General features: G+C 51.1%; 1 long non-coding RNA gene across 1 annotated transcript in view; it reads right to left on the bottom strand.

Moving 5' to 3' along the window:
* Positions 1-6,132: 6,132 nt before the first annotated feature.
* Positions 6,133-19,227, bottom strand: part of LOC136793256 (uncharacterized) — a 95,574-nt gene continuing 82,479 nt past the window's right edge. Inside the window, exon 5 of the long non-coding RNA XR_010838294.1 lies at positions 6,133-6,231. This is a non-coding gene — a long non-coding RNA (uncharacterized lncRNA). The remainder of the gene's footprint in view (positions 6,232-19,227) is intronic.

Below are 19,227 nucleotides of genomic sequence, written 5' to 3'. Positions count from 1 at the left end.
CTTCCTGAAAGGGAGTTTCATGCCTCCGACTCCCGCTAGGGGCAGCGCAGCTTGGCAAGGCTCAGAGGAGCCCATGTTCAACAGGTGGAGGGTGGGCCGGGAGAGGATTAGCCTGGAGACCAGTTGGAGCCCCGCTTTATGTAGGTCAGTCCAGTGGCACCCAGAAGGGAAAGGGACGCGCTTAAGTTTGTCAGGCCAAGTGCCGGAATTAGGAGAATCAGACCCCCTCCGTGGGACGAAGGTGGGGAGCTCTGGAGTCCTTGGGGGGACTGGGAGAGGGCACAGGGCGTGCGGGGTGTTCCTGGCTTGCAGAAAAGCCCCCATGCACGTCCCTTTCAGAGTGTGAATGGGTGTGTTGCTATTATTACCAACAACAATAACCCACTGTACATTTTTTATTTTTGAAGTCCTCTCCAGGACCAGATACATAATTTGCGGGACCCAATGCAAAATGAAAATGTGAGCCCTTTGATCAAGAATGAGTAGGGCTTCCCTGGTGGCGCAGTGGTTGAGAGTCCACCTGCTGATGCAGGGGACACAGGTTCGTGCCCTGGTCCGGGAGGATCCCACATGCCGCAGAGTGGCTGGGCCAGTGAGCCATGGCCGCTGGGCCTGCGTGTCCAGAGCCTGTGCTCCGCAGTAGAAGAGGCCACAACAGTGAGAGGCCCGCATACCACAAAAAAAAAAAAAAAAAAAAGAATGAGTAAACTTCAAGAAGCAAGAAGAGAACATTAAACCCAGTGCGGAACCCTTCTGAGCGTGGGCCCCATGCCTTGCAGTTCTTGTGCTGGTGAAGCTGGCCCTAACTCTTTCATGCACGTGGTCTCACTTAAAACTCACAGTAAGTGGTGTGTACCTTCACCATCTTTATCTGCAAATTAGAGAAAATACACCCATTCTTGGGCTTTTGTGACAATCAAATAAAATGCCTGGTGAGTTCATAGCACACTGTCTGCCGCAGGGTACACAAGTAACGCCTTTTAGTAAACATGATACGGAGAGCTTTCTCCCAAGGCTCTGGTACAATCCAGAAATACCACCTGTGCAATGCTCTCTCGATCCACAGGCTTGTGGTGATTTCTTGTCCTCCAAATGTCACCTCCCCGGAGGCCTGCCCAGACGTCCCAGCTGAAGCACCCACCACCCTGTCCAGTTCCCAGGCTGCATAAAGCATACTGCCCCATCCTCACCTTGTGGATTTATTTTATTGTCTGTCTCCTCTTCCCAGCCCCCACAAAGCCACGCAAATTTCTATCTCATTCAGAACTGTTTCCTTCGTGCCTACCTTATTCTGAGCACATCGGCATGCCCACTAAATATTTATTCAATAAATAATTAATTATTTTTTTAAAAAAAACGCAATGTGCCTAGCATGACATATTTTTAATGACCTCAAGCAGTTTCCCAGTGGTCACCATGTGTCTTCCCAAGAACTCAGAGACTGCTTCCTCCTGCTCGGGTCCACAGACAGATCCACGTTTGTGTCTGGCCATCTTACAATGGCCCAGCGGGTTCTACTGACCATCAGGGAGACCAGGAGGGAGAGTGTGGAGGGCTCATGGAACCGCGTCCCCTGCCAGGGGCCCCTCCGATACCCGCGAGTGCCTGCATCCGAGCATCCTCCTGCCTTGACTACCTAGCTCTGGCTGCTGCTCCATCAATACCCTGGCAGGGTGACACGGACTTGACTGTCCCAGAGTAGCCTGTGAAGGTTGCCTTTCACTCCTGGTGGAACCCTGCATCACTGGAGCAAGCATCGTTCAGAGACTGAGAGAACCTCGGGCAACATCTGAAAAGAAGGGGATGCAGTTTCTGCTTTCTTCCTCTGCTTTCTTCCCCCGTAGTAGGGCTGGGACTTACTGGTGCCCCCTCCATGCACTCAGACCTGCAGCCGGCTACAGCACTTTGCTGTGCTGCCTATTTAGTTGCTTTCTCCCCTGAGTACTGCAGAGACTTAAATATGCCTTTGTGAAGACTCCAGCCACACAGATGGTCACTGTACCCCCTGCTGAGCTGTGCCTGCAGATAGTAGACCAGGCTGGGGGAAGGTGGGAATCTGTACCTTCCTGGGAGGAAGGCCTGGTCTGGTCTGGAAGCATCTGGACTTCCTAGGCATGGACCAGAGGTGCCCTGAAAGTTTCAGGAATTCAGAGGTAGCAGAGAGAGTCTGGGATTAGAACGAGGAGGAAGGCTGAGTTTCTTTTCTGACCAGACCAGAATAGGCTGTGTGGCATCATGCAAAACCTACCTCTCTGTGTCCTGGTTTGCCTTTCTGTAAAATGGGCAGGTTGTCTAACTGAAATTCAAGGGCCTTTCTTTAAGAGAGGCAGGGGAACGAAATGAGGGTGCTTTGAGGTCAGTTCTGCTTCTCTAGTTGCGCAAATTAAATCATTTTCCCCAGAAGTAGTTATTTTTAATCTGCAAAATGGGGAAAGGGTCTCCCTTCCAGTGCAGAGTTTCTGGCACACGGTATATATTCAGGAAGTGACCGCCAGGATGATTTTTCCAGCCGGTGGTAGTTATGACGACGACTCTAACTGGCTCCGGTGTGGGGCCTGATGTGGCAGGTGCTGGCAAAGAGTTTGTGGGACTCAGTTGAGAACTGCCCGACCCCACCAGTCCTCCTATCTGCACAGAGGCAGCAACGAGCTGGGGCTGAGGGACAGAAAGCCCTGAGGCGCTGCAGGACGAGTGCGGAAGTATGTCGGGTTAGACACAGAGCTTCTGGGCTCAGTCATCAGCTGGAAGGTGTAGGGGTGCAGGGGCTGCAAGCAGGCTCTGGGGGAGAGGGTGGCAGAGTGGACCCCTGCTCTGCTCCTCCTGTCGGCCTGGCGTGCACGTGTGTGCTTAGCAGAAGAAACACCTCATCTTTGTTCCCTTTTTATGAACTTCCCTGGAAGTCATTCATCAAAGACCTTGAACTTGCAAGTTGTCATTTCAGTGAAGCTGCTGGCGCACCTCAAGCAGATGGCAGTGATTAAAGAGGAGATGGGTTCACTTCAATAAGCTTCTCGTTTTGGAATAACTTTAGATTTCCAGAAAAGTTGCAAAGATAGCAGAGCATTCGTGTGGACCCCTCACTCAAGTTTTCCCCGTTGTTAACATTTTTTTTTTTTTTTTTTTTGTGGTACGCGGGCCTCTCACTGTCGTGGCCTCTCCCGTTGCGGAGCACAGGCTCCGGACGCGCAGGCTCACCGGCCATGGCTCACGGGCCCAGCCGCTCCGCGGCATGTGGGATCTTCCCGGACCGGGGCACGAACCCGCGTCCCCTGCATTGGCAGGCGGACTCTCAACCACTGCGCCACCAGGGAAGCCCCCCGTTGTTAACATTTTATATGACATGGGAACCTTTGTCAAAGCCGAGAAACTCACATAGGCACACTGCTTGACCAGATTCCAGACTTCATTTGTATTTCACCAGTTCTTCCATTCACGTCCTCTTTCTGTTCCAGGATCCACTCCAGGGTCCAGGGTACCACACTGCATTTAGTTATCCCACCTCCCCAGTCTCTTCTGCTCTGTGACAGTTACTCATTCCTTTCTTGCCTTTCCTGAGAAGTACTGGCCAGGTATCCTGTGGAACGTCCAGGCGGCTCATTTCAAACAACTAGATGTCTCAGACTAGAGGAGTTTTTAAACCTGGTGACATCATTGACTAATGATGCTGTCTCTGTGTGTGAGCCTACTGACCGAGATCCATTAAGAGAGACCTGGTCAGCATCCCAAGGAAAGGAGACAAGAAAGAGAGGCCACCATGCAAGAAATTCCAACAGCACAGGGGTTGTCAGATGGCTAGTGGCTGAAATGAAGTTCTGGAGGAAACATAATGTCAAGTTCCAAGTTCCAAATGTAATAATGGTCGATTCCCAGAGGCGCACACCTGATAGGCAGGGTCTGCTCATTACCTGTGTTCCTCTTCATCCCAGGTACCCTGGCCACACGGGAAGGGTCACTGGGGAAGGAGCGCTGCTCCCCCCGGAACTCCGACCTGCAGCCCTACCCCTTCCGCCCCCCACCCTGTGTGGGGCCCCCGATTCCTCCGCTTACACAGTTGGCTCTCTCCCCTCACCTCAGCCTGATAGAAAACAGCACACCGATGGCGGGGGACACCATAAAGCCTCCATAAACATCGTCACCAGGGGAAATTAATCCTTTGTTTGGAAGTATTTTTAAGGAAGAGAAACATGTTTGGTTCTTGCGGATCCCTTTCCTCTCCCTCCCCTTTGTAGGGACTTCTACTACAGCGCCTTAAACACAGCTGTGCTGCTGTGCTGGAAAGTGGAGTGGCCACTTTGGGACCGTGAGATGACAAGCCAGCCCTCTATGTGGCACAGAGCAGAAAGACAGAAGAGGCCTGGGTCTGAACCAATGGAGGACCCCCTTTCCTCTGGACGCATGTTAGAAAAATAAGGTCTATTTGTACAAAAACAAATCCTGCTCGCTTATGCCCTTTTATGTGGTGTCTTTCCTCCAAATTGTGAGCCCTCAATATCCAGCCTAGGATCAGCAAAGTCCTAATAACCAAGTCTGCTAACCAAGTGAGACGAACTCTAAAAATCCTGCATAGTTATTAGAGCTTCTGCCTTCTGGAAGGTTGGGTGTGCAAGCAAGCGGACAAGTGGAAAGTGGGTGGAAGGGCTGTGGGTGTGCAGCTGGACATAAGGAGTTGTGGGCAGACAGAGGGCAGGCGCTCAGTAGGAAGGTGTGAACGTATAGACGGTTAGCTCCACGAGAGCAGGGAGCTTGTTTGTCTTCAAGGTCAAGGCTGTCACCAGCACCCTCCTCTCCCCTGCCCTGAGTAGCCTTACCTCCTAGAAGCCCAGTCACATGGTAGCCCCTCCCCTACCTTGCCCAGGTTCCCATCCACCCCTTCCCATCCTCCTCTCACACTGCTTGGCCCCTCCGCCTATAGGTCTCCCTCCGGGCGTTCCCGTGCTCTCTGTCGTCTCCCCCCATCAGCCTGCGTCGTCTCTGGAGTTTGCCCACTCTGTTTCCTTTGCCTGGAATGCCCCTCGCCTCACAATCTGTCACTCTTTCAGGGCCTGGGACAAACTCTCCCTCTTCCCTGACGTCTTCCCAGATTTCATGTCCAAATGTAATCTCCTACCCGCATCAGTGTTCCCACAGTTTTGTGCTTGGGATCAAAGCCAGGATGGGGAAACACAGGAGCCAAGTAGGGGGAAAAAGCGTGTGTGTATATATGTGTGTGTGTGTGGGGGGGTGTAGAACTGTTCAGAGCTTTACTGCCCCAGAAAGTCCTTATGTTACCACGTGTCTGCCCCAGGGGAGCATGGCAGGAGAAGGTGCTGTCCCTTAGGAAGAATCCGTGGTTTGCTGGGTCCTATGCTAGGCATTTTACGATTGTTAATTTAAGTAATCTTCACAACTTTATGAAGTCTGTACTGTTTTAGTTCCATTTTACAGATGAGAACACTGAGGCTCAGAAGAGGGAAGTGACTGAGCCCAAATCACACACCCAGAAAGTGGAAAACCTGAGCTGGAGCTCAGATCTGGTTGGCCTCAAAGGGACCCATTCCAGTGGGCTCTAACTTGGTCACTCATGTCCACCCACCTGTCCATGCCCCACCCTGCCACCCGTGAGGCACACAGGGACAGCCTCTGGCCTCCTTCCCTTGCACAGCCATCCCGAGGCCGACACACACATGCCTGTCCTCCATCTCAGATTGTGAAGGAATGCTATGGAAAGGATGCTTGCTGAGTTGTTCCTAACAGAGGACATGGCCAATGTCATTGCCAGAGCCCAGGGGATCATGGGAGGGAGGGAAGGAGGGACGGAGGGAGAGACGTTATTCTTTTAGAGGTTCTTGAGCTGTATCAAGGGATCCTCTCCGGAGAAGGAGAGAAAAGAGCTGCAGAGGAAAGGAATTCTCAGCCCTGCTCTGCATGTACCCCAGGGCCAGGTGCCCCAAGCATGTGGGCTCAACCTCAGGAGAAATCTATTCTATTACAGGACACACGTGGGAGAGGAGCAAAGTCACTTGGATGAGTAAAGTGTCCCCCATGTTTCATCTAGTTCCTCTGCTTCCTTTTAGGCGTGTTCCCTGAGGGGAGCCGAGGGATAGAGGTGCTATGAAGGAGCGAAATGCACTGGATCAAGAAACTCACTCTTCTCTGGAAGTTCATCAGAGCAGACAGACTGCCATCCACTAATCACGTGACTGTGTGTCCTTGAGCAGCACCCTTCACCTCTCGGAGCCTCAGTTTTCTCATCTGAAAAATGGAGAGAATGAGAATGAGAGGAGATACGGTGCTGCGGCGGTGGGGGGGGGGGCCTCAGGACTGCACTTCCCACCTTACATGCACGAAGTTAATTATTTCTTTTCCTCCCGATGTGTTCTCACAATTTGCAGTTATATTTTCTTTGGGGTACCTATTGGGTTAATGTCTGCTTCTGAGACTAGACTTTGAAACCCGAAGGCAGAGGTCATTCTAGAGTTCATGAAGACTGTTTCCCCAGGACTAGGACGGTGGCTGTCACGGGGCGGGGCTTGGGAAAGATGAGAACAGTGAATGAAGCTGCGAGCTCCCTCTCCATTCCTGCTTTGTCCACCCCTGCAGGGATTGTGCCTGAGGCTGGGGCATGCACTGGTGCCTGGGGGAGGGGTAGAGCGCTGGGAGATGGTGGGTGAGGGCTGGGTGCTGGTGGGGACCTGGGGATTCGGAGACTGTCTGTCTAATTCACACGGGCCCCGCCAACCCAGCTTTCACCAGTCTGGGCAGCTCAGGAGAGCAAGGAATACGCTTTGGGGGAATGGGAGTAGAGATTGAGAAGACTTCAAAGAAGAAAGGTTGGTGGATGGAGGGGAAAGATACTTTAGGATGAGGAGGGGCCCGTGAGAGTCCGCAGAGACTAGGGCAGCAAACATACCTGGGGTGCTCAGGGGAAGGTGAGAAATTCTCTGTAGTTGGCAAGCAGTGGGGGCGGGGGGGGGGCAGGAGGCTAGAAGTGTATTAGGAAAGCCTGAGGGATTTGGCCTTTATCCTGGAGCTAGGTAAGGGAGAGCCAAAGAAAGTTTTCCACCCATGGGTAGAACCAGTGGTGCGGGGAAGGGAGGGGAATAGTGGGTACTGACCATCCTGACCATCATCCCCAGGCCTGCCTGTTACCATGGCAACCAATGGCGCGCGGGGGGGTGGGGGCGTGAGAGGGATCTTCCTGTTTCTGTATGTATGAGTTTGACCCTCAGCATCTCAGGCCGAGTCTAAGACAAATAGCCGTGGCCACCTACTCCCCTTAGAGTCCCCAGGTGAGGAAGCCGGTTCAGCACCTTCCCAGCGAGCAAAGGCCCGGCTTGTGGCCCCTGTGCCCCTCCTGGAGCCCCCTCCCTGTCCACCTGAGAGATGACAGGGCTCAGGTGTGCGTCAGGGTCTCTGAGCAACTTCCACCCAGTCCTGAGCAGACTCTGAGGGGCAGGGAAATGGCAAGTGACAGCAAATGCCAGGAGTCACTAAGTCTCTGTCACCTCGATTTCCAGGCAGATGCAGGCGGTGCTGAGCAAATGCGGCACTTAGAGACACCCCTGTCCCTGAAGGAGCCACCTGAGCCAAGCTGAGGCCTGGCCGCACCCCATGCTACCCTACCCTTCCCTCAAACCGGCCTTCCTGCCCCAGACCCTGGACCCCTGTGTCCAGCCACAGCCCAGCCCTGGCCCAGAACCATCTCTTATAAAGACAGATCTGGCTCCTCCACACCCAGCCACAAGCTGGGGGGCTTATCTTTACCCATCATTAGGACTGTCTGCTCAAAAGAAACGACCTTCCTTGGTACTTTTTAAAGGTAACCTCCATGGGAGTTCCCTGGTGGTCTAGGGGTTAGGATTCCAGGCTTTCACTGCAATGGCCCAGGTTCAATCCCTGGTTGAGGAACTGAGATCCCGCAAGCCATGCAGCAGGGGCAAAAATAAAATAAAGATAACCCTTGAAAAGTTTGCTTACGATAACATCCAACAATTCTGGAGCCAGACTCCCAGGAATAATTAATTACTCCATCTGTGTTCAATGTCTTTGTCTTTTTTTATTTGTACAGACAGACTGAGGGGTTTCCAGCTACCACGTCTTTCCCCAAACAGCCCTGCTTTTTTTTTTCTTTTTCTTTTTTTTTTTTTTTTTGCGGTACGCGGGCCTCTCACCGCTGTGGCCTCTCCCGTTGCGGAGCACAGACTCCGGACGCGCAGGCGCAGCGGCCACAGCTCACGGGCCCAGCTGCTCTGCGGCACGTGGCATCTTCCCGGACCGGGGCACGAACCCGTGTCCCCTGCTTCGGCAGGCCGACTCCCAACCACTGTGCCACCAGGGAAGCCCAGCCCTGCTTTTTGAAACAATCTAGACAGTGTCCTGTTTGTTACATGACAGACTTTGGAAGGAATCTTTTCTGAGGGAAATACTGGAGAAAAATGATCGCATCTTACACGCAGGCATTTACAGTCTCTAAAATGCAAATCTGGCCAAGTCACTCTCCTCCTCAGGATCCTTCAAGGCTCTGCAAGATCAGGTTGGAACTCCTTTACCAGTCCGGTCCTGACCCGGCCAAACGTGCCATCCACATTTTGCCAGCATTCACCCCAAACTTGACCTTCAGCCCCTGCATTAAATTTTCTGACTCCCCCAGGTGGGGTTAGGTGTCCCCAGTCCCCACATGGATACACGTGTGCACAAACAAGCATCACACACACACGTATCCGTGCACACAGGTGCAAACACAGATACACGCACACCTGCAAACAATGCACACCTGCACACATGAACACGTGTGGGCACAGCAACACACGCACACACAAGTCCATGCATACACACAGATGCACATGCACGCACACACACAAACGCTTTTGTGTGCGTGCGTTCATTTTTATCATAACGCTGATACTTGGTTCTTTCCACAGTGTGTCTGGGTCCTCCCGTACCGGACCGTCCCTCCCCCTCACTGGCAGCTCCTGACCCTCTGGCAGCAGACAGTGCAGCGCCCAGTGAGAGACGAATGAGCACACTAGGGAGTCAGGAGGCACGGCCCTGGGACTGGCTCTGCCATTGCCCTTTAGCGGGACCGTGGATGAGTTCCCATCCTTCCCTGAAGCTCGGTTCCCCACAAGGACGATGGGAGGGGTCCACGTGGACCAGGTGGGGCTGAGAGACCAGCCCACAGTTCCCACTGCAGCCAGCACAGCCGGCACAGCCACCCAACCCAGCTTATTTATGATGCTCTCAGCTCCAAGTGGACCCATTTCCGAAGTCCTCTCCGCGATATGAATTATCTTAAAGGGCTGATTTGTATCACTGTGGCTGGACAATGCTTAACCAGAAAGCACTCCAGCCTTTCAGCAGTTTCAACCCAGGGAGAGCTATGGATTTTTTTTCATCCTAATTGAGCACTTCAGAAAGGGGGGGGGAGCGTGGGTTGAGAAACTTCAATACGTTGCATTTTTGGGAAAAGCAATTTTGACTTATTAGGTGTTTTTGGCTTCGCCTAACGAAGCCACTAATGCTCACTAATGACTTCTATTTAAATATTTTCCTCCAGCTGAGAAAAAAAATACTGTGTTAATGGATTTGACATCCCCTAGATGAGTATTTTCCCACCTTGGCCTCTGAACTTCCTTGGCCAGATCCTCTCAGATAGTCAAGAGGTCCCAAGCAGGCTATGTTAAGAAAACCCCTGTCACAATTACCTATAGAAATGATGATTTCCAGCACCATTGGTGATCTGCTAGGTGTAAGCATAAACTTAGCTGGAATCACTGGTTTCTCAAAATCTTGCACTGGGGCCCCAACCCTTACAGGATTAAATCCAAAGCTTCTAGTCTTGCACAAAAGGCCCACCCTGCCCACATCTGACACCACTATACACACCCTGCTCCCTTTTGAACCCCAGGCAGGAAATTCTAGGTGAGCGAGTGGCCTGTGTAGGCACACACGGCGCAGCATCCAGAAGGGCTGCATCTGCTTTAAGGCTTTGCTGTTGTCATCTTGAAATTCTTAATAATTTTCGAGCGAGGAGCTCCCATATTCTCATTCTGCGCTGGGCCTTGCAAATCACGTAGCAGATCATACCCAGACTCACCACACTCTCCCACTCCTCTCTACCTGTTTCTGTACAAGCTGTTTTCTCTACCGGAGGCATCGGTCTTCAGCTCAGCTCTGCCTGGCCCTTGACCATGGGATTAACCTTGGGCACGGATGCCTTGGGTATCAGAGGCAGCCCAGCCCAGCGGCTTAACGAAGCCAGAGACCAGGGTACAAATCTCAGTTCCACCACTTCTGGGTTACACAACCCAGGGCAAGCAACTTAGCTTCTCCGAGGCTTAGTTTTCCCTCCGAAAAATGGGATCTCCATTGTCCCTACTTCCCAGGTTGCTGCAAGAACTAACTTAGAGATAATCACGGAGCACTTAGAAGAGCGTCCGGGGGGCTTCCCTGGGGCTTCCCTGGTGGTGCAGTGGTTGAGAGTCCGCCTGCCGATGCAGGGGACGCGGGTTCGTGCCCCGGTCCGGGAAGTTCCCACGTGCCGCGGAGTAGCTGGGCCCGTGAGCCATGGCCGCTGCGCCTGCGCGTCCGGAGCCTGTGCTCCGCAACGGGAGAGGCCGCGACAGTGAGAGGCCCGCGTACCGCAAAAAAAAAAAAAAAAAAAAAAGAGTGTCTGGCCCAGTGTTCATCACTTTGTGACTACGATTGAATATTGATCCTCTCATGAAGCCCTCCTTGGCTGGCCTGACTCCTTCACCTAGCGTGAGATGTCCGTCCCTTTGTCCAAGCTCCTGCAGCCTCTTCTCTTCCGTAGGACCAGTATGCCAATAGATCGCCATCTGTCATAATAGTTTACAAACACTTCGGTTTGCAAGCGTCAGGAACGGACTTAAGCTAGCTCAGGCAAAAAGACGGGCTGGTTGTAAGTATATGGGGGTGTCTCACAGAACCCCAAGGGCAAGAATGTAGCTAAGCCTCGGGAAGTCCTGGAATATAAACTTGAAAACATACCAAGGACCCACTTTCCCCATTTTACTTCTGCTTTTATCTCAGTACTGGCCTCACTCCTATCTCTCTCTCCCTCTCTGTCTCTCTCTTTCCCTCTCTCTGCAGACCAGCATCTTCCTCAACTTAGCCATAAGGTAGAAAAGTATTACCTGACAGCATCTAAACTGTCCATGGTTCTAGCCATGGGAAGGCCGGGCCGTTCCTGACTCAGTTTCACAGTTCTGCGGACGCAGCCCCAGTCAGTGAAGCCCAAACTACGGGATGATTTTACACTCCAGAGTGGTCTAATCCTTTCACACCTCTCTACCACACATGTCTATCTTTCCTGAAAGGGCCATAAAGGATCCGTAAAGGCCATGTGTTTCTCAGCTTTGCCTCTCCTCCGGTCTGGTGCCTGGAGCCTAAATTGTTGTTGAGTAAAGGAGGGCGCGGATGGTAGGGGAGAGGCTAGCATTTCCAACCTCGAACACCATGCACTCTCACAGCTATTCTGCGCCCTGCAGGGACTTAGTAAAGGAGCCTGTCCTAGAACCAAAAGCATCGGGGGCAGGCAATTCATCCGAGGGGCGCTGGAGAGCCTGCCCTCCAGCCCCACACATCCAGGCAGGGCTTTGCCTGGTTCCCCAGCCTGCATCCAGAGCAACGCCTGCAGCCTTCTCCCGCTTGCACCGGAAGCAAAGCAGGGCTTGGTCTTCTTGAATATGCAGCGTGCGGCTTCAGGATCCAAGGTGATTTCTGCAGGAGGGAAGCTTCTTGCTCAACAGATTCTATACTCCCAGAAATTATTAAAGGAGCAGAATTACATTCACAGGGGTGAGAGGTCAGGGAACACTGGAAACGAGGCAATCCCAGCAGAACCTTCGCTAATTGCCACATTCGAATGTGCTGGAAGAGCAGAAATGCTGCTGAATTATTCACTTGGGTCTTAATATCAAAGCAAATCACAGAGAATCTGCTCCACGGCCAGTGAGCCCGTGAGCTCAGGGTGTGTCGATCAGCGAATCCCAGTACCTAAGGTGTCTCCGGACTGGGCATCCCCTGACCCTTGCCGACTCCTGCCTGGTGAGGATGCGGAGGAAAGAAAAGAATGTGCCTATGCAGGGGTCCCCAGGCTGAGCAAACCCACATGCTGACCGTTGAATTCACAGCTTTCACAGAGTGAAATATACGCTCCTTCTACGAATCCAGCTTCACGCTCCCCTTCCTGGGTCCCCATCTCGAAGAACGGTGTCAGATGGGAATGGCTGGTGTCCATGTGCAAGACTTTTTCAGAACCCCCTCTGGTCTTTCTTTGTCTCTTCGTCCTCTTGGGAGTGAGCTGGCCCCAGCGGGTGGGACTGTGCTGCTTTCCCCCTGCAGGGGGGGACGGCCAGCCTCGGTCCAGCCAGCAGACCGGAAGTCATACCCTTCAGCCTGGCGGACGCAGGAGTGAGAACAGATTTGTGGGCCTCCATCTTTATTCTTTGCTGGCTCACCTTGTTCAAAACTTAGGTAGGGAGTAGTGGTGCCAGTTCTCAGAGGGGGCCCGGAGCCTCCAGTGCATCAGGTCACCCTCCAAAGCCAATACGCCACTTGGCCTGGGACACATCCTTCCTGCCCACCCCAGAACTGTTAACAGATACCACACAACTGTAAAGCAAACAAACAAACAGACAAACCCATTTGGCCGAATCTAAGCTTCTAGAAACCACCAAGGTCAACATGTCCTGTCCATACACAGAAGCCGAAGGTCACAGCAGGCTCTGGCTGCCCCAAACCCATTCTATGTATGTATTTGGCTTTCTGAATTCCATTCTCTTTTTTTTATAAATTATTTTTTATTCATTTACTTTTGGTTGCATTGGGTCTTCATTGTTGCATGCGGGCTTTCTCTAGTTACGGCGAGCAGGGGCTACTCCTTGTTGCGGTGCACGGGCTTCTCATTGCGGTGGCTTCTCTTGTTGCGGAGCACGGGCTCTAGGTGCGTGGGCTTCAGTAGTTGTGGCTCACGGGCTCTAGAGTGCCGGCTCAGTAGCTGTGGCGCACGGGCTTAGTTGCTCCGCGGCATGTGGGATCTTCCCTGACCAGGCCTCGAACCCATGTCCCCTGCATTGGCAGGCGGATTCTTAACCACAGCACCACCAGGGAAGTCCCTGAATTCCGGTCTTTTTAAAAAATAATTCCCCATTGCACCAAATATTGAGAATCTTTGAGGGGACCCCTAATAAATGGTACCCCTCCAGGTTTTGAACAAACTGAGAAATAAAATAAAAAGTAAAGACAGAGGGCCAAAGTATCAGGTTTACTACTGCTAAAGGTGAGGTAGAAAATGTGGCTTTAGGCCAGTTAGGCAAGTGGCTTGCTGGTACTAAACTCCCAAATCTGGCAGCTGTGTCCACCCAGACTCAGACAGTGTCAGACTACAGCAGGCGTCCCGCATGGACGGTCCTGCCCAAGTGAGGCTTAGGTCTTGGAGGAGCAGAGGAGAGCTTTTTTTTTTTTAAAGAAAAATAGACTTTAATTTTTAGAGGAGTGTTAGGTTCACAGCATAATTGAACAGCAGGCCCAGAGAGCTTTCTGACACTCCCTGCCCCTCCGTATGCATAACCTCCGCCACCCTCAACGTGCCCTATCAGAGTGGCCGGAACGTGCGCTGACACAGCATTATTACCTCCCAGAGTCCATCGTTTATATTAGGGTTCACTCTTGGTATTGTACATTCTATGGGTTTGGACAAATGTATAATGACATGTTTCCACCATTATAGTATCATAAGAGTAGTTTCACTATCCTAAACAATCCTCCAGGTTCCATTTACTCACTTCCCGCTTTCCCCCAACCCCTGGCAACCACTGATTTTTTTACTATCTCCATAGTTTTGCCCTTTCCGGAATGTCATATAGTTGGAATCATACAGTAAGTAGCCTTTTCAGATTGGCTTCTTTCACTTAGTCATATGCATTTAAGGTTCCTCTATGTCCTTCCATGACTTGAAAGCTCATTTCTTTTCTTTTCCTTTTTTCTTCTGGTTGTGTAAACTGCTTTTTAAAAAATTGAGGTATAATGGACATCTAAGATTATGTTCATTTCATGTGTACAACATAACGATTTGATAATTGTACATATTGTGAAATGATCACTACAGTAAGTCTAGTTAACATTGGTCACTATACATAGTCACAAAATTTTTTTCCTTGTGACGAGAGCTTTTAAGATCTACTTGCTTAGCAACTTTCCTATATGCAATACAGTATTTTTAACTATAGTCACTACATTACATCATTTCTTTTTTGTCCTGAATAATATTCCGTTGTCTGGAGGTACCACAGTTGATTTATACAGTCACCTACTGAAGGATGCTTCTAGGTTTTGGCATTTATGAATAAAGTGGCTATAAGCATCCATGTGCAGGTTTTTGTGTAGATATAAATTGTCAGCTCCTATGGGTAAATACCAATGAGTACAATGTTAGATCAGATGTTAAGTGTATGTTTAGTTTTGTAGGAAACCACCAAACTGCCTTCCAAAGCGGCTGCACCATGTTGCCTCCCCACCAGCAATGAACGAGCTCCGCGCCCTCACCAGTATTTGGTATCATATGTGTTCTGGATTATGGCCATTGTAATCAGAGGAGAACTTTTGCCCTCTGAAGTCTGACTTGACCCCAAGAGTAAAAGTTTAAAGCAGGTTGCCTCGTTAATCTTCCCAAGTTCACCCATCAGATGAGTCAGCGTGCAAGGAGGTAAAGAAAGGTCGCGTGTGCTCAGCGAACACTCTTATCTTCATAGCACTTATCCCAGTACTTCCTCCTTATTTTATCTGTCTTCATGTCTGCCTTGCACATATGAGATGCTCAATAAATTAACAAATAATCATGAAGTGGGTGAACGAATGAAAGGTAGGGACCACATCCGTCTCGTTTTCTGTTGCACCTGCAACTTTGGGCAGGGTGATTGACACAAAGATTTGCTGAGTCAGTGAATTAACAAAGCAATGCATGAATGAATAAGTGAAGGCCAGGGTCCTGTCTATTGTCGGGTTCATCCACTGTGTCCTTTGCTCCTAGCAAAGTGCCTGATACCTGGCAGGCACTCAGTGAAGTATCTGTTAAGAGAACAAATATGTGAATGAATGTATGAATGAATGAATGAATGAATAAGTATGGTGCAGAGTGAGGGAGATTAGGGTCCCGCCTGCCCAGCGGTGGTCAGCGCTAACTCAAGAGTTAGGGCCACACGCTAAGAGCAAGTCCAGAGGAAGTGAGCATTAGATAGAAGATTTCTGAAAATGTTGAAGGAACTGGAGATGTGACAGTCTGTCGTCAAATGTCTTTAAACATCTGCCAGGCTGTCATGGGAGGAGGAGGCGGATGTACTCTGGGATCCCCAAGGAACCAGTGGAGGAAGCTTTAATAAGGCAGATTTTGGCACAATTTAAAAATGAAAAGAACCTACATGCTTTGTGCACAAGTCACATACGAGGCACTCTGCAGGTCGTTATTTAGCCTGCGTTCGGTTACATTTCACACCTTCCTAAACCAGGCGTGATTTCCCCATGCTTAGACACAAGAGACAATGTGACTCGCTGAAAGTCGCACAGTTATAACACGATAAACCAGGATGCAGAATCAGGACCAGCTGATTCCGTAGCCTACACTGCTTACAGGAGACCCCCCCGCCAAAAAAAAAAAAAGTTTAGGCTGCCTTGTAAGATAGTGAGTTCCCCATCACTGGAGGTGGTCAAGTAGAGGTTTGGTCACTCACTTGGTTAAGCCAAGAGAGACTACACAAAAGAGCTGAAAGGACAAACCAAACTGGAGTCTCTCTGGTTCTCTGGCTGTGGTTTTGCCCACTCTTGTATTGGGCCCACCCTAGCAACATAATGGATTTTGAGACAATGGTTTTGGTCTCGCAAGCTTACTTTAAAGATGATCTACCCGTCCTGTAAGCCACACCTAAGAGGCTTATAGTGCACACCTGACATTGTAAGGATGGCAAGTAGATTTTATTTTATGTTTCAGTTTGATCCAGTTGGTAGTGGCTGCCTGGAGTGCTGTCCAATTCTAAAGCTTTGTTTAGCCTCGGTGGGAACCGTGTTTTGATTGATTAGTGATGTCTGTCCTGGGAACGGGATAGTAGCTGGCAGACATTTGCCACATATATGCCAAACTTACTCCAGGACGTGCATTTGAACTCTGGAGAGCCCAAGTGGTTAATAGTGGTAAAGCCACATTCATCTAGGAAAATACCAATGTACATTGTCTTAGAGCCAGAAAAGGGATTAATTTTCAACACGAAGATTTGAAGCAGTCCATATTCCAATTCCTAAACATCACTCGACTTGTTTTTCTGTGAGCCTGTCCTTTAATTAGGAGGTTCTGCAAACACTCAAAGCCAAGCAGTTCCCTGGCCAGCCCAGCCCAGTGGCTGTCCCTGCCAGCTCCGCAGTTCCCTGCCAGCCGCAATTTCCCCTGAGCACCGCGCTGGGTTTTGATCATGCAAATAGAAATCGATGCTTCCCACTGTGCAGTAAATAGCCTGTCTCCGTGCTCAACCACATCTTTATCCCCAAAGCCAATTAGAGGCGTGGCCACCTCCCCATGCAGAACTGGGTTGGCTACTTAAACCCACAGCGTCGGCACCCTGGCCGGACCCGAAGCAGGCACCCAATAAACACTTGCTTCGTTGCAGCAGCTCTGGCCAGGATGCCTTTCCCCCGTTATCCCACTGATGTGGGTGTCTAAAATTAGCTGGTCAATACTGTAAATACCGCTGAAAGGTCAGGCCTCCAGCAGCCCGTGGCGGGGAAATCTCAACACTAAGTGACTTGGACCAAATGAGAAAGCACAGCTGTTTAAAACTGTAAAGCTGGCCTGGAAAGAGCTCAGGGCTGGATCGTCTATGATTCCTCCCTTCCTCAACCGCCCAGGACCAATGTCACCTCGTCCTGCTCATTCTACCCCAAGAACAGCTCCTCATGCCATCTGCCCGACCCCTGCCCCAGTTCTGGCCTCACCACTTTCACCTGGAGGGTCACTCAGCATCCTTCCTCACCGAGCTCCCGTACCCTCCATCCACCCCCCCAAACTGGCCTCTAGAGAAACTGCCTAAAAGAATACACATCATCATCATCACCATCATCATTAGTTTAGCATTTACGAAAGGAATAGAATCTGCCAAGCCCGGTACCAAGCACTTTACACATATTAATTCACTTATTCCTAGAACGACCCTGGATAAAGCTACTATTATCATCTCCATTTTACAGATGGGAAAACCAAGGGTCAGGGCAGCGGAGCGCATTGCTTCAGGGCCACAGCTACTAAGTAGCAGCAGATCTTGGGCTCCAACCCGGATGTGTCTGCCTCTGAAGTACCCATTCCTGACCTCTGCCCCGTGCTGAGCAGCCAGAGATCCATGAGGCCCAGCTCCCTGCGGGGGCTCAGAGTCTCAGGGGAGACAAACAGGCACAGAGAGCACTTACCCAACAATGAGGTAGGTGCTTTGCAGTGTGAATGAAATGCTGTCCGAGATGGTGGAATTTAACTGGCTGGGGCAGCTGGAGAGGATTCACTGCCTGGCTGAGGAACCGGCCTTGGAGCTGGCTGCTGGAGGGTGAATGGGACGAAAGGGCATTTTATGCAGAGGGAACAGCGTATAGGGCCTTGGTACGCGGAGTGAGACAGAGTTCTGGCCTGGGTATCGGAAGAAGTCATAGGGACGAATCAAGAGCACCCAGCGTGACTAATGATCATCTTACACCAGATACTTCCCAAACTGAGCCCCTGCTGCGTCCCCTGAAGCTGGTCCTGCTACAGCCATTCTTAGCTCCCTTTCTCCAGATGCTCAGCCCGAGCGTCTGGGTGTCACCCTTGACGCCTCTCTTGCTCTTCCGTCTTCCATCTGGCCCATCAGCAAATTCATTCCAGTCTACTTTCAAACTGTGTCCAGAATCTGTTCACTCCCCTCCCCGGCTGCTCCAGCCCCTACCCAAGCTCAGCCCCCCTTCTCTTGCCCTCGGATCATTGCCGTAGGCTCTGAACTTGTCGTTGCCTGACCAGTCTGTCTTCCATCGTAGTCAGTGTGACTCTTTAAAAGCAAGTCAGATCATGTCACCTTTCTGCTCAAAACCCTCCAAGGGCTCCCATCAGAGTAAATCAGAGGAAAGGACCAAGGCTTAAAGGGAGAAGAGAACCTCCAGGGCGACAGAATCCAAGGCGCCCTGTGTCTCCGGCCTTTCCTTCTCCACCCCCCCGCTTTTCCTCTCCCCTCTGGCCGCACCAGCCGCCAGCAGTTCCTGGAAACTCCCGCCTGTCACCTCCAAGTCCCTGCATTTGCTGCCCCACTGCCTGACATCCTCATGACTCATCTTCTCACTCCCCGCAGGGACTCACTCAAATCACCTTCTCCCCGAGGCCACATCCTCTCTAAAACGTCAACCTTCCTCCCCCACCATATTTCAGATCCCCTTTCCCTGATTTAATTTTTCTTTTACATGCAATTAAATGCCATTATTTAACATCCTCGATATTGGACTTACCCGGAGACTCGCCTCTTTGCCCCACTAAAATGTAAACTGCGTGAAAGTGGGGATTTGATTTGAGTTGATTAGCCACTTGGGGCTGATAGACAAGGAGAAAGAAGAAGGGTCTGGTGGAAAGGTGGGAGAAATAAATTTGTGGTCAGGAATCGTGAGTCCCTGGCGTTTGCTATTCCTGAAGGGGAGCCCTTCTGGGGAGAGAAGAGGCAGGGAAGGAGGGGTGGCTGGAGTGGATCTGGGAAAGGAGAGTCTCCACCATCTGAGGCTTCATCACCTCGGACACTGAAACCACCTAGGATGCAGGCAGAAGACAAGGAAAGGTGAAGCAGTCGCCTGGGAAAGCCGCAGCGCTGGGTGGATGAGAGATGGGGGGGGGGGGGGCGGGTACTTCCACCGTTGATGAGACCTTGAAGCAGGAGCTCATTGGTCTGGAAGCCACATCGTGATCCAGTTACGTCTGACCACCCTTAATGCCTTTTCAACAAGGCTCTTGGTCACCTCCAGGTCGAACGAAGTCTAAGCCTCCCCGGGGCGTCAGAAGTCCCTGGTCATTTGCCTTGACCTGCCACCCAGGCTCGCTCCTTCTAACGTGGGCTTTTGAAAGGGACACAGACTTTGGAGCCGGAGGATCTGGGTCAGAGCCCTGGCTCTACTGTGGACTCACCTCTCTGAGCCTCGTTTTCCCATCTGCAAAATGGGGATACAAATGTCTAATACACAAGG

The sequence above is a fragment of the Kogia breviceps genome, chromosome 19, assembly GCF_026419965.1.
Source record: "Kogia breviceps isolate mKogBre1 chromosome 19, mKogBre1 haplotype 1, whole genome shotgun sequence".
NCBI classification, from domain to species: domain Eukaryota; kingdom Metazoa; phylum Chordata; class Mammalia; order Artiodactyla; family Physeteridae; genus Kogia; species Kogia breviceps.
This window is presented reverse-complemented; position numbering and strand designations above follow the sequence as displayed.